Source organism: Bos javanicus, chromosome 10 (assembly GCF_032452875.1).
Source record: "Bos javanicus breed banteng chromosome 10, ARS-OSU_banteng_1.0, whole genome shotgun sequence".
Taxonomy (NCBI): Eukaryota; Metazoa; Chordata; class Mammalia; order Artiodactyla; family Bovidae; genus Bos; species Bos javanicus.
Genome location: NC_083877.1, coordinates 17,844,503 through 17,860,620, shown reverse-complemented (window position 1 = coordinate 17,860,620; position 16,118 = coordinate 17,844,503). Strand labels below are relative to the sequence as shown.

General features: G+C 37.1%; 1 protein-coding gene across 5 annotated transcripts in view; it reads right to left on the bottom strand.

Moving 5' to 3' along the window:
* Positions 1–16,118, bottom strand: part of LRRC49 (leucine rich repeat containing 49) — a 150,593-nt gene that overhangs the window by 24,673 nt on the left and 109,802 nt on the right. The gene's annotated exons all lie outside the window — the stretch shown is intronic.

Genomic DNA, 16,118 nt, shown 5'->3' with positions numbered 1-16,118 from the left:
TATGTTTGTAAAATACTTGGGAATTCACATAATAACTGCGAACAATAGTTTCTCTCTCGGAAGCTGGACTAAGAGGTAATTTTGACTCCACATTTTTTATTACTTCAATATTGTTTGAAAATATGCAAGTGTATATATATTACAGTTATAGGCAGCAATATCAACTAAGATTTCCTCCCCGCATTGAAATAAGAAATGATAAAAAATCCACTACATACACATACAAAATAACTTCACATACTCTACTGACTATGATAACGGTTAATATTTTCAAAGTTAGAGCCCCACTTCTGTGAAAGGTTACCTAAATGAATGCTCTTGAAGAAGAAAAGAAATAGCTTCAGTTCAGTTGCTCAGTTGTGTCTGACTCTTTGCGACCCCGTGGACTGCAGCACGCCAGGCCTTCCTGTCCATCACCAACTTCCAGAGCTTGCTCAAACTCATGTCCATCGAGTTGGTGATGCCATCCAACCATCTCATCCTCTGTTGTCCCCTTCTCCTGCCTTCAATCTTTCCTAGCATCAGGGTCTTTTCCAATGAGTCAGTTCTTCACAACAGGTGGCCAAAGTATTGGAGTTTCAGCTTCAGCATCAGTCCTTCCAATGAATATTCAGGACTGATTTCCTTTAGGATGGTCTGGTTGGATCTCCTTGCAGTCCAAGGGACTCTCAAGAGTCTTCTCCAACACCACAGTTCAAAAGCATCAATTCTTAGGCGATCAGCTTTCTTTATAGTCCAACTCTCACATCCATACATGACGACTGGAAAAGCCATAGCCACTTGACCCAATCAAATTTTCTGCTTCATGAATACAGACACAACTATTTGTTACTCAACCTCAAAACTCAAACAATGCTTTGTTTTCATTATGGAATTTTGCTTTTAAACAGTATTTATTTGCCATTACTAACATATTAATGTTTTGCCTTCCTTTGGACTCCAACAGAATTTTGTATACTCCTCTGATACATCACTTCTCATATTCAATCATAATTATTGGTTTACAATTCTGGCTACATTTTTTCATCTTTGGAGGGTCTGGAATCTATTAATGGGCTTTTCACAATGTAAATGATTGCATTATTAAAGATCTTCAGAAGTTTTATAATGTTGATGTTGTGAGTAAGACTGACAAACCATCACCTTGGTGGTTTATTATGCTTTACTAGATTTCCATGCACTTACTCCATAGGCACCAGTTAACATGTAACATATTTGTTAACACAATAAGAAGTTGAGTAATAACATCCATCAACTCTGTGAATATGTGACCAAGAAAATATAAAAAGGATTGATTTCTGCCAGGTTAGTGCTCATGGCAATGATTATTATACAGTAATAATCAAACATTTAATGAGTAATGGTGTGTGAATAATCTTAGACAAAAATCCTATAGAGGTAATGGCTGATAATAAAACAAAAATGAGAATTAAGAGTTTCTTATATTGTGGTTTGTGTGATAACTGTGTGTTGAGCTATGTAGAGCAGGTGGAGCTAGTGATAAACAATCTGCCTGCCAATGCTGGAGACACAAGAAACACGGGTTCGATCCCTGAGTCTGGAAGATCCCCTGGAGTAGGAAATGGCACCCCCCTCCAGCATTCTTGCCTAGAAAATTTCATGGGCAGAGGAGCCTGGTGGGCTATAGTCCATTGGACGGCAAAGAGTTGGGCAAGGCTGAGCGACTGAGTGCACACACAACCTGTAGAACATATAATCATTTCTGGAATAGAATAAAGGAGTTACATTTCAATGCCACTAAAATAAAGATGGCTTATGAAAAGAATACACACCACAGTTACAACACTTGCCGTACTGTACTGCAATTGCTTGTTTCCTTCTCTGTCTCTCTTACTAAATAATGTCATCCTTGAGGGTTCAAACTCTATCACATTCACTATAGTAGATCAGTACCTAGCACAGCTCCTAGCACATGTTGTGCTCAATAAATATTTCTTCAAAGAATTAATGAATAAGACAATTATGAATTTTCTTATGAGTATCTACTGAATCTTTAAAAGGGTGTTCCAACCATCAACTGTTGTTTGAACAAAGGGGCAGAGTCGGTGATAAAGACACAGGCTAAGGGGTTAGTAAGACGGTTCTCACAGGTGCTGCTGCTGCTAAGTCGCTTCAGTCGTGTCCAACTCTGTGCGACCCCATAGATGGCAGCCCACCAGGCTCCCCGTCCCTGGGATTCTCCAGGCAAGAACACTGAAGTGGGTTGCCATTTCCTTCTCCAATGCATGAAAATGAAAAGTGAAAGTGAAGTCACTCAGTCGTGCCTGACTCTTAGCGACCCCATGGACCGCAGCCCACCAGGCTCCTCCGTCCATGGGCTTTTCCAGGCAAGAACACTGGCATGGGTTGCCATTGCCTTCTCCTCTCACAGGTGAGGCAAACACAAATAATGAAAAAGTAAAGTCAAGGCAAAAAAAAAAGTTTGCTAGTTAATGTAGTGATGCCCGATGGCCACGATACTCAGCGAAAGAAGTTGAATCATAGCTATGAGAAGTTGTGTTGTTTTACATCGTCTGTTTGAACATGTCTTGTTTATCTTTTTTCCATATGATTAAAAGTTTAATCAAAATAAATCAAAATAAAATGCCTTTATTAGAAAAATGGTTATTTTCTTTAAAAGTTTTTTAGTAAACTGTTGAGAAAATAAGTGAAATAATAAATAATCCTAGCCTGAGCAAAACAGTTGTACAGGTCCAAAACAAAGCAGAAGTAATTTCCAACTGCTGTAGACTTCATATGGACATTCAGTAGAAACAAATGGCAAGTTTGCTGGGCTGTAGCTAGGAAACAAAGCACCTGTTAAATAGGTCTTACAGGACCAAACCTTTTTCAGTTATTTTTTTTTCCCCTCTATTAAAAAGAAGGAACTTTATTTTTTTTTAAATTCATTTAATTGGAGGCTACAATTTTGTAGTGTTTTTTTGCCATACATTGGCATGAATCAGCCATGGGCATACATGTGTTCCCCATCCTGAACCCCCCTCCCAACTTCCTCCCCATCCCATCCCTCAGGGTCATCCCAGTGCACCAGCCCTGAGCACCTTGGGCTGGCGATCTGTTTCACATATGATAATATACAAGTTTCAATGTTATTCTCTCAAATCATCCCACCCTCACCTTCTCCCACAGAGTCCAAAAGACTTCTTTACATCTGTGTCTCTTTTGACATCTCACATATAGGGTCATCGTTACCATCTTTCTAAATTCCATATAGATGTGTTAATATATGTATTGGTGTTTTTCTTTCTGACTTACTTCACTCTGTATAATAGGCTCCAGTTTCATCCACCTCATTAGAACTGATTCAAACGTATTCTTTTTAATAGCTGAGTAATACTCCATTGTGTATACATACAATTTTCTTATCCATTTGTCTGCTGATGAACATCTAGGTTGCTTCCATGTCCTACCTATCGTAAACCGTGCTGTGATGAACATTGGAGTACATGTGTCTCTTTCAGTTCTGGTTTCCTCAATGTGTATGCCCAGCAGTGGGATTGCTGGGTTGTATGGCAGATCTGTTTTCAGTTTTTTAAGGAATCTCCACACTGTTCTCCATAGTGGCTGTACTAGCTTGCATTCCCACCAACAGTGTTAAGAGGGTTCCCTTTTCTCCACACCCTCTCCAGCATTTATTCTTTGTAGACTTTTGGATAGCAGCCATTCTGACTGGTGTGAGATGGTACCTCATTGTGGTTTTGATTTGCATTTCTCTGATAATGAGTGATATTGAGCATCTTTTTATGTGTTTGTTAGCCATCTGTATGTCTTCTTTGGAGAAATGTCTGTTTAGTTCTTTGGCCCATTTTTTGATTGGGTCATTTATTTTTCTGGAATTGAGCTGTAGGAGCTGCTTGTATATTTTTGAGATTAATTCTTTCAGTCAGTTGCTTCATTTGCTATTATTTTCTCCCATTCTGAAGGCTGTCTTTTCACCTTGCTTATAGTTTCCTTCATTGTGCAAAAGCTTTTAAGTTTGATTAGGTCCCATTTGTTTATTTTTGCTTTTATTTCCATTACTCTGGGAGGTGGGTCATAGAGGATCCTGCTGTGATTTATGTCAAAGAGTGTTTTGCCTATGTTTTCCTCTAGGAGTTTTATAGTTTCTGGTCTTTCGTTTAGATCTTTAATCCATTTTGAGTTTATTTTTGTGTATGGTGTTAACAGTGTTCTAGTTTCATTCTTTTACAAGTGGTTGACCAGTTTTTGCGGCACTACTTGTTAAAGAGATTATCTTTTCTCCATTGTATATTCTTGCCTCCTTTGTCAAAGATAAGGTGTCCATAAATCCATGTCCAAGGTGCATGGATTTATCTCTGGGCTTTCTATTTTGTTCCATTGATCTATTTTTCTGTCTTTGTGCCAGTACCATACTGTCTTGATGACTGGAGCTTTGTAGTATAGTCTGAAGTCAGGAAGGTTGATTCCTCCTGTTCCATTCTTATTTCTCAGGATTGCTTTGGCTATTTGAGGTTTTTTGTATTTCCATACAAATTGTGAAATTATTTGTTCTAGTTCTCTGAAAAATACAGTTGGTAGCTTGATAGGGATTGCACTGAATCTACAGATTGCTCTGGATAGTATACTCATTTTCACTATATTGATTCTTCCGATCCATGAACATGGTATATTTCTCCATCTATTTGTGTCATCTTTGATTTCTTTCATCAGTGTTTTATAGTTTTCTATATATAGGTCTTTTGTTTCTTTAGGTAGCTTTATTCCCAAGTATTTTATTCTTTTCATTGCAATGGTGAATGGAATTGTTTCCTTAATTTCTCTGTTTTCTCATTATTAGTGTATAGGAATGCAAGGGATTCCTGTATGTTAATTTTATATCCTGCAACTTTACTATATTCATTGATTAGCTCTAGTAATTTTCTGGTGGAGTCTTTAGGGTTTTCTATGTAGAAGATCATGTCATCTGCAAATAGTGAGAGTTTTACTACTTCTTTTCCAATCTGGATTTCTTTTATTTCTTTTTCTTCTCTAGTTGCTGTGGCTAAAACTTCCAAAACTATGTTGAATAGTAGTGCTGAGAGTGGGTACCCTTGTCTTGTTCCTGATTTAAAGGGAAATGCTTTCAATTTTTCACCATTGAGGATAATGTTTGCTGCAAGTTTATCATATATGGCTTTTATTATGCTGAGGTATGTTCCTTCTATGCCCGCTTTCTGGAGGGTTTTTATCATAAATGGATATTGGATTTTGTCATAGGCTTTCTCTGCATCTATTGAGATAATCATATGGTTTTTATCTTTCAATTTGTTAATGTGGTATATCACATTGATTGATTTGCAAATATCGAAGAATCCTTGCATCCCTGGGATAAAGCCCACTTGGTCATGATGTATGATCTTTTTAATATATTGCTGGATTCTGTCTACTAGAATTTTGTTAAGGATTTTTGCATCTATGTTCATCAGTGATATTGGCCTGTAGTTTTCTTTTTTGTGGCATCTTTGTTTGGTTTTGGTATTAGGGTGATGGTGGCCTCATAGAATGAGTTTGGAAGTTTATCTTCTTCTGCAATTTTCTGGAAGAGTTTGAGTAGGATAGATGTTAGCTCTTCTCTACATTTCTGGTAGAATTCAGCTGTGAGGCTGTCTGGTCCTGGGCTTTTGTTTCCTGGAAGATTTCTGATTACAGTTTTGATTTCTGTGCTTGTGATGGGTCTGTTAAGATTTTCTATTTCTTCTTGGTTCAGTTTTGGAAAGTTATATGTTTCTAAGAATTTGTCCATTTCTTCCAAGTTGTCCATTTTATTGGCATATAGTTGCTGATAGTAGTCTCTTATGATCCTTTGTATTTCTGTGTTGTTGTTGTGATTTCCCCATTTTCATTTCTAATTTTGTTGATTTGATTCTTCTCCCTTTTTTCCTTGATGAGTCTGGCTAATGGTTTGTCTATTTTATTTATCTTCTCAGAGAACCAGCTTTTAGCTTTGTTGATTTTTGCTATGGTCTCCTTTGTTTCTTTTTCATTTATTTCTGCCCTAATTCTTATGATTTCTTTCCTTCTACCAACCCTGGGGTGCTTCATTTCTTCTTTTCTAGTTGCTTTAGGTGTAGAGTTAGATTATTTATTTGATTTTTCTCTTGTTTCTTGAGGTAAGCTTGTATTGCTATGAATCTTCCCCTTAGCACTGCTTTTACTGAATCTCACAGGTTTTGGGTTGTTGTGTTCTCATTTTTATTCATTTCTATGCATATTTTGTTTTCTTTTTTGATTTCTTCTGTGATTTGTTGGTTACTCAGAAGCATGTTGTTTTAGCCTCCATATGTTTGTATTTTTAATAGTTTTTTTTCCCTGTAGCTGACATCTAATCTTACCACATTGTGATCAGAAAAGATGCTTGGAATGATTTCAATTTTTCTGAATTTACCAAGGCTAAATTTATGGCCCAGGATGTGATCTATCCTGGAGAAGGTTCCATGTGCACTTGAGAAAAAGATGAAATTTGTTGTTTTGGGGTGAAATGTCCTACAGGTATCAATTAGGTCTAACTGGTCCATTGTATCATTTAAGGTTTGTGTTTCCTTGCTAATTTTCTGTTTAGTTGCTCTATCGATAGGTGTGAGTGGGGTATTAAAGTCTCCAACTATTATTGTGTTACTGTTAATTTCCCCTTTCATACTTCTTAGCATTTGCCTTACATATTGCAATGCTCCTGTGTTGGGTGCATACATATTTATAATTGTTATATTTTCTTCTTGGATTGATCCTTTGATCACTGTTTCAGTTATTTTCTGAATGAGGCTCAAGGTCAGCCTCAAACTCTGGCCAACAGGAAATAGAGGAAGCTGTTCCTCGGGTAAAATGTGCCCTGATTTCCATAAAAAAAAATTATTTGGGAAGTTTTCTCCCCATGTTCATATGTTGGGGATTGTCCTTCCAGTTTTTCTTGTATGCCTAAAGATACGTCCACATCTTTTTAGTCAAACATGCCTACATATTATTTCTTTTGCTCTATCATTCATTTATTGGCCAAACATTTGCTAAAAGCTCACTGTATACAGGGCACTGTCTTAAGAATTCTGTCATAGGCAACCAACTCATCTGCATTGAAAAAGTCAATCAGAACAGAAATCATGGGCAAGTTTTTTGATACATCAAAACTTTCTTCACTTTTACTGACTTATGGTCCCAGAAAAATAACTGCTCAAATAATACTCTGTAATTAAATTAATAAGCAAATGGGTATAATTTCTAAAGACCTCGACTCCATTAAACAAATAGGTTAATCTGGAGAGGTATTCATTGGGGATATAAAGATAATAGTTACTTATGCTTAAGGAGCTCCCATTCTGTATGAGGGTGGAAAGCAAGATAAATAAATACATTAATCCTAATATAGTATGCTTATTATCTCACAATGAATATTTAAGCAATATGTTACGGAAATGCAGAGGAAGAATGACTAATTCTGCTAGTGTGGAGAAGTCAGGTTTCAGAAGGAGGTAGTATTGATATTTGAACTGGTCCTTGAAAGATAAACAGCAGAATTTTATCAGAAGTAGAAGGAAGAAGCATACTTTATGTAAGAAAAACAGAATGAAGAAAGGCACAGAAGCCTAATTATAACATACTCAGTTAAAAACAATTTCAATATGGATAGAACACTGAAATTAAGAAATTAAACACTAAAATATATAGGGGATTAGAAGCTGAAGATGAAGTCAAAAAAATCAGATTTTATCCCATAAGTTTGAGGAGCAGAAAAAGATTTTTAAATAAAAAAGTAACAGAACCATATTCAGTGCAAGTTTTTAAGCATCTCCAGTGTGCCATGCATGGAGCTAGGTTCTGTGGCTGGGAATAAAAAGATGAATAAGATATGTTCCCTGCCCTCAAGGACCTACTTGAGACAGATATGTTGGTCAATTTTTTGTGGATGAGGTAGTTATTAAGGAGAGATTGAATGGAGGGAGGTTAGTAGGAAGACTAGTGCAATAGTGTCAGCTAGATTATATAACAAAAAAGAAGGCATCATGCAGTGGAAAAGGCACTGGCAAGAAAATCAGATAGAGCTTAGTTCAAATCCTAGATTTGCCAGAATAAACATGACTTTTGGAGCAAGTGCCCGAATTTCTTTGTAGTTTCAGTTTCCTTATACGTAAAATATTGATCATAATACATATTTTTTCAGAGTTGTTACTAAGACTAGAAGTAATATTCTAAACCACATGGTGGTGGTGGTTTAGTCGCCAAGTCATGTCTGATGCTTGTGACCCCCTGGACTGTGTAGCCCACCAGGCTCCTTTGTCCATGGGACTTCCCAGGCCAAAATACTGGAGTGGGTTGCCATTTCCTTCTCCAGGGAACCTTCCCGACCCAGGGATCAATCCTAAACCATACTTAATGCTTACTTCAATAGATTTTAATGATAATTATTAATAAAAGAACACAGATATACCAGGTATTTGAGAGATCATAAAAGGAGGACTTAGTGACTGTGAGGATGGAATGACAGGGAGGATTCAAAAGGTTTAGAGTAGGTGATGGAGTCAACCTGGCCTAGGTTTTACCCCTGTCAAGGCTAAATTCATGCTTTAAGAAATGTGGTATTCCTCTACAGAGGATCCATGCTTTATAATTTGTTTTTCCATAAAGTGTAATACATTTCAATGTATATTTCCCAATTCAAGTACTATTTATATAACAGTAAGGCAGTCTGCCATCAAATAGGAATTCTCTTAAAGATTTTTAGAAGTTAATTCCAAGTCCATGTGTTCATTAATCCAACTCAACCTTTATATGAGAATGAATCAGAAAAATATTCTACGCCTTCCTGATTAGTAAAGGACTCTTAAGACTAGATGATTAACTTTATGCAATAAAGTAGTAAGTCCCAGAAAGCCAGGATAAATGGAGAATATACTCTTAAATGCCTAAGTGGAGAGAAAAGACAATATTTCAGAGGATTACAGGTTTTTTTTTTTTTTTAATCTTTATGCATTCTATAACAAGCTAGAATAGAAAGATTTAAAATATTTCGGAAGATTCTTTTCCCAATGAATAAGTAGTGCTGATTCCTATAATAATGTATTTTATGAATTTCTATTACAACATTCATAGGTGTGGAAATTCATTTTATGCATTATTTTTTATTATAGTAGTGTTGGCTAAAATACCACACTGTTCATAGACAGGAAATGACCGAAAATAAACCAGCCTCACTGTATGCATCCAATGTAAGCAAAGAAAACATTACACCACGTACTTTCCCATTTCTGGCAGGGGGAAGAAACCTGTAATATGTCATTTTACTATAGAGCTGTCCCAAGTACAGTGAACAGTGAAATCATTAATGGGATATACCAAAGTTTTACAGAATTTCTTCCCTTTATGTGACTATAATTTTTTCATGGACACTTATTTCCAGCCGTTTAGTTACACACCTATAAGCCAAAGGTCACAGACATTATAACACAAGAATTAGCCACTTTTTTGGCATTATGAAATACTAAAGACCATAAATGGGATTATTAAAAATGGAAAATTTTATGAAGCATTAAAAAGCAAATTGGAACCCTAAGGAAGAGACTCTGTGGCCCTCTGACTTTCTACCTTCAGATAGAGCCAGGCTTGTATCATTCCTAAAAGATGAAATTTAATTATATTTTTAAAGACTTACAGAGAATGTAGTAATAAAACTTCTAATCGTTAAAACGTTTCACTTTGTGCTTTCAGATAAAATAGTTGACAGAATTAGCATATGTTTGAAACTCTTCCTCCAAGACCCCATTAAGGTAATTAAAAGGTTATAAACTCACAATAACAACAAGTAAAGAGGACAGGGGGAGACAGTCTTTAGCAAGAAGTTTCAGTAAATTTCTGGAAGCTGGGTGAAGAATTTTGAGTGAGGAAGGACGAAGGAAACCATAGCTCTGGATATGAAGTGGGGACAAGAATAAAAATGTCAGCCAAGATGCCCAAACTTTAGAAAGGAGTAAACAGAGATATGATGGAAGATGGGAGTGAGAAGTGAGACTAACACAGGGAGGGGCCTTAATTGAAGGTCTGCAAGGACCCTGCTACTTCCTTCTTCCACTGCCAAAAAACAGGCAGAGGGACACTGCACTTGATTCGGAAAAGCAAAGAATACTCAGCAAATAACACTGGGCCAACTGGCTATTCCTAAAGGGAGAAACAAAGAAATTCAACCCAACCTCAAACTTACAAATCAATTTCAGATGTAATAAAGACTAAAATATGATAGGCCACATTTTAACCTTTAGGAAGACAAAATGGGAGAATATTTTTATAATCTCAGTGTAGTAAAAAAAAAAAGTTTTTACCCTTAAACACAATTTAAATGGGTAAACCATAGAAGAAAAGACAAACATTTTGGTATCTTCAAAATACAAATGGTATTTAAAGTCAAACAAATATATGATATTGCATAGGGGGAAAGCAGAGAGAGAAAAGAAAGCTCAGGACTAAAATCAGAGGAATTCTACCATCTAGAAGTAGAAAGGACAGAAGTACTTGAGGATATGAAAAAGACACATAATCCAAGTAAAAAGTAAATACTACTAGTAATATGATGTAAAACAATAAACTGTAAACAATGATCCAAAAGGAAATAGTGAGATTAAATTAGGTCAGGGAGATAGCAGGCTTCAAAAAGAGTGGAGTCTATTTAACAGATAAATAAGAAGTTCAAAGAAACTGAAATGTGGCAAAGGAAGCACAAGTCTCTTTGTTAAACAAACAAAAACAGGCCATCAGAAACCCCAGATGAAAACAAACTATGTAGGAAAGGCATGGCTCAAATATGAAGCAAACTAAACTGCGGCATGGTTTTGAACAAACTTTGAAGCGTAACCTTTCAGTCTGATACTAGGACTAGTTTTCTTGAATGGTTTAGGAAGCAGAAAATAAGATATAAGTATACAACTTGACTCTCAAGTAAAAAATAGTTACATGATAATTACATAATCACAGAAATTTAAACACTGTATCAGTTTTCAATCTTTGAAAGTGCAAGTCGCTCAGTTGTGTCCAACACTTTGCAATCCCATGGACTGTGGCCCGCCAGGCTCCTCTGTCCATGGGATTCTCCAGGCACGAATACCGGTGTGGGTAGCCATTCCCTTCTCCAGGGGATCTTCCCAACCCAGCGATCGAACCCAGGTCTCCCTCATTGAAGGTGGATTCTCTACCATCTGAGCCACCAGGGGAGCCCAAGAATACAGGAGTGGGTGGCCTATCCCTTCTCCAGGGGATCTTCCCCACCCAGGAATCAAACTGGGGTCTCCTGCATTGCAGGCGGATTCTTTACCAGTTGAGCTAATCTATAGAAGCTACCAACTAACAAATGTAATGGTTACAGAACAAATATAAATGATACTGATCTTGAAATATAAAAGTATAGTTCATAGACTACAACAAAATTAGAGTACCAAAGGAGAGGAAAAGGCAGGATAGAGAAGTTTGAAACTCCATCTCTCCATAAAGGCAACAAATATAATAGCAAAAACTATCACAATCAACTTTTTCAGAATTCTGGAATCTAAGAAATATTACAACAATCAGGGGAATGTTTAATGAAGAAAAACATTGCTGATTTTTACAGAATTTAAGACAATTCTGTGGCATTTAAGGTTACCCTGTTCCTATCCCCTACTTCCCAGCTCAGTGGCAGCCTTGAACATGACAGCTCACATTCCTTGTGTGGGTTGCTGGTACCAGAGGAAGCAATACATATCTTATTATAAAAAAAAAAAATTGTGGTTATACATTTTGACATGTCTAGTAGCTCGCCAAAGGATCAGCTCAAGGACTTGCTTTTGTTTCCCTGCCTCTGAGCTGCCCGTAGCTGAAGTGGCTTCCTGGGTGGCAGTTTTCAAAAGTATTTAAAGGCAAAAATGTATTTAGCTGCTGCCACACAGGGCAAACAATAGAGAGACCAAAAAGACTAAGAAACAAGAGGCTGGGGAAGAAGATATTTAGGGGAAGAAGGACTTTGGGAAGCTCCTGTGTATTCCAGGGAAGCTACAGGGTGACACTTATGTCCACATTTATGCTCAGAAAAGTCTTTTCAGGTCTTTTCTGAACATCAACTCCAACTGTGGAAAGACAAAGATAAACAGAGATTCTTAAAAGCCACAAGAGAGAAATGACTAGTCCTGTATTAATAAAAAGAATCTTCAATAAGATTAATAGCCAACTTCTCATCAGAAACCATGGAAGACAGAGGCAGTGGGATGGCATATTGAAAGGAAAAAAAAAAAACTGTTAACCAAGAATTCTGTATCCAACAAAATTGTACTTCAAATCTAAGGGAGAAATTAAGACATTTCTAGATAAACAAAAATTGTGAGAGTTCATTGCTAGTACACCTGCTCTATAAAAAAAAATGCTAAAGTGGTCCTTTAGATTGAAATGAGAGGAACCTGGACCATAAGTCAGTCACATGAAGAAACAAAGAATACTAGAACAGATAATTATATGATAAATATAGAATCCAGTGTCCCTGTATTTTTAGTTGGTAACTCCTCTTTATTATTGCATGATTTAATAGACAAATGCATAAAATAGTACCTATAAATCTATGTTAATGACCACACAATGTATAAAGACAAAATTTGGAGCTATATGAGAGCGAAGTGTTTACAAATTAATACAACTAAATTTGTATTAATGCAAACTAAACTGTTAAATATTAAGATATCAGTTATATTCCTTAGTGAAAGTGTTAGTCACTCAATTGTGTCCGACTCTTTTGCAACCCCGTGAACTGTAGCCCGCCAGGCTCCTCTGTCCATGACATTCTCCAGGCAAGAAAACTGGAGGGGGAGCCATTCCCTTATCCAGGGGATCTTCTTGACCCAGGGATCAATCTCATATACATTCAAAGATTTGGTAGAAATGGAATCAGCAAGATACACTTAAAAGGGTGAAAGTAAAAGCTGCTCAGTTGTGTTTGACTTTTTGTGACCCCATGGACTATACAGTCCATGGAATTCTCCAGGCCAGAATACTGGAGTAGGTAGCTGTTCCCTTCTCCAGGGGATCTTCCCAACCCAGGGATCGAACCCAGGTCTCCAGCATTGCAGGTGGACTCTTGATCAGCTGAGCCACCAGGGAAACCCACCTGAAGAGTAGTCAGCCATAAAAGCCAACAAAATAATGCCACTGCAGCAACAGGGATGGACCCAGAGATTGTCATATTAAGTGAAGTCAGACAAAGACAAATATCATTTGATATTGCTTATACGTAGAACCTTTTAAAAATGGTACAAATTAACTTATTTACAACACAGAAATAGAGTCACAGGTGTAGAAAACAAACATAATTACCAGGGGGAAAGGAGAGAGGGAGGGAATGAGGGATATATACACTCACCACTATATATATATAGAGAGAGAGGTACCTAATAAGGACCTACCATATAGCACACTCTACTCAATATTCTGTAGTAGTCTATATGGGAAAAAAATCCAAAAAAGAGTGGATATATGTATATGTATAACTGATTCACTTTGATGTACACCTAAAACTAACACAACACGGTAAATCAACTATACTCCAATTAAAAATTTTAAAAATAAATAATTAAAAACAAAAATTAAATAAAAAAGAGTAGCCACATAGGTAAAAGGAAAATCAAGTGAATGTGCTTTCAAGAATATTAATGTAAAGATCCTATCAACAATGAGTATCAACTATGTCAATGGGAGTGGCATGTTCAAGCAAAATAAGAACTTGAAGTTCAAAAAGTCAATCTGGATTCTCTGTTTAAGAGCCCTTCATGTAGGCATATACAAGGTAAAATAAGCTCTTTAAGAAATATTCCTACCTTTCCAATGTAACAGATTTTACAGGAATCACAACCACAAGCCAAACTGAAAAAAAAAATCTACAACTACTGGAAGTTGTGATTTTGCATTAGTCTCTACTAATAATTTCTTATCTATCTCTAAAGTGTTACTTTTCTGACTTCATAGATAAATGTCATCTATGTCTCCTTGAATTAAAAGTTTTTAGATCATCAAAAAGGGTTGGACCATGATAATGTAATCGTGTCTTCATGGCACTTTGAACTTAACAACTGTAGAAATTTTTGCCAGAAACTGTGGATCTCTTTCCTAATAATTCATTACTGCTCTCCACATCCTCTGCATTGAACCCACACATCAATTTTCCCATCTCTTCCAAATTCTTCATTTGTGCTCTTTCCTTAAAAAGCCTCTAGCTTTGTGGAACTCCTAATAAAAGTTCTGAAATTCTTGGAAGCAATTTTAAGTCATAGTAATTTTCACTAGCAGATACTTCTTTCTCTTGGAACCAACTGTTTTTTACAGGGTCACAAAATTTTTGGAAAAAAGTTGTTTTAAAAGTTTAGAGTATCAGGAAAGTCACATTAATAGTCTGGAGTCCACCTATCAGTCTGCCTAATAGTCAGAGTCCAGCAATCAGAGATAGTTTTGCCAGGTAAAAGAATCAATTAATGAACAATGACACTCCCGTAATCACTGCTGCTGCCAACACTAGTAAAATGTGAACAGTGAACATCTCTGTGATACAGGCATAGGATGCATGGCTGAGATTGGAAGGAGATAACGATGGTCACCATTGAATACTCTGGCCCTTGGTTCCACACCTAGTTCTATCAGCAATAACTTCAATATCCACACAATAATAACTTCAACTCATCTCCTCTCCTCTTCTCCTCTCCTTATTCTTTTCTACTCTTCTCCAACAACGCATTCCCAGGGCCACAGTGGCCTCCAAAGTGTTTTTATGTTATTACTAACATATATCCATCTCTAAAATCTTCAACTTCAAAAACTTAATTTGACCATAAATTCCCACTAGTTCAGCTCACTACTAACCCTATTACTTTATGTAATTTTCATCATTAATCTCATAAAGACTTCTAGTCCCAGAAATACTACATTTTCTTCCAATTCATTGGCAACCTTCTACTTTTCAACTATTTAAAAGTAGCCTAGACCATATGATCTATCATTTCTTTCAACATTATACTTGAATTTTTAAATTCCTTATCTTTGATCCTTTATTTCCTTATTCTTTCTAAGATATTTAGCTTTTCTACCGATATACCTATAACAAACCTTCACTGTATTAAAAAGCAGAGACATCACTTTGCTGACAAAGGTCCATAACGTCAAAACTATGATTTTTCCACTAGTCATGTTTGGATGTGAGAGCTGGACCATAAAAAAGCTGAGAGCTGAAGACTTGATGATTTCGAATTGTGGTGCTGGAGGAGACTCTTGAGAGTCCCTTGTACAGTAAGGAGATCAAAGCAGTCAATCCTAAAGGAAATCAAACCTGAATACTCACTGTAAGGACTGATGCTGAAGCTGAAGCTCCAATACTCTGGCCATGTGATGCGAAGATCCAATTCATTGGAAAAGACCCTGAGGCTGGGAAAGATTGAGGGCAGGAGAAGAAGGGGGTGACAGAGGATGATATGGTTGGATGGCATCACCGACTCAATGGACATAAGTTTGAGCAAACTCCAGGAGACAGTGAAGCACAGGGAAGCCTGGCTTGCTGCAATCCATGGGGTTGCAAAGACAAGACTTAGCGACTGAACAACAACAACAACTGATATATCTTGTCATTCTGTACTCCTGGAATACTCGCTCAACAATTCAGACTAGCTGCTATAATTTCATGGTCTGTAACTTCCTTTCAGTCAGTTCAGTTCAGCCACTCAGTCATGTCCGACTGTTTGCGACCCCATGAATTGCAGCACACCAGGCCTCCCTGTCCATCACCAACTCCCGGAGTTCACTCAAGACTCACGTCCATTGAGTCAGTGATACCATTCAGCCATCTCATCCTCTGTCGTCCCCTTCTCCTCCTGCCCCCAGTCCCTCCCAGCATCAGAGTCTTTTCCAATGAGTCAACTCTTCGCATGAGGTGGCCAAAGTACTGGAGTTTCAGCTTTAGCATCATTCCTTCCAAAGAAATCCCAGGGCTGATCTCCTTCAGAATGGACTGGTTGGATCTCCTTGCAGTCCAAGGGACTCTCAAGAGTCTTCTCCAACACCACAGTGCAAAAGCATCAATTCTTCGGCACTCAGCTTTCTTCACAGTCCAATTCTCACATCCA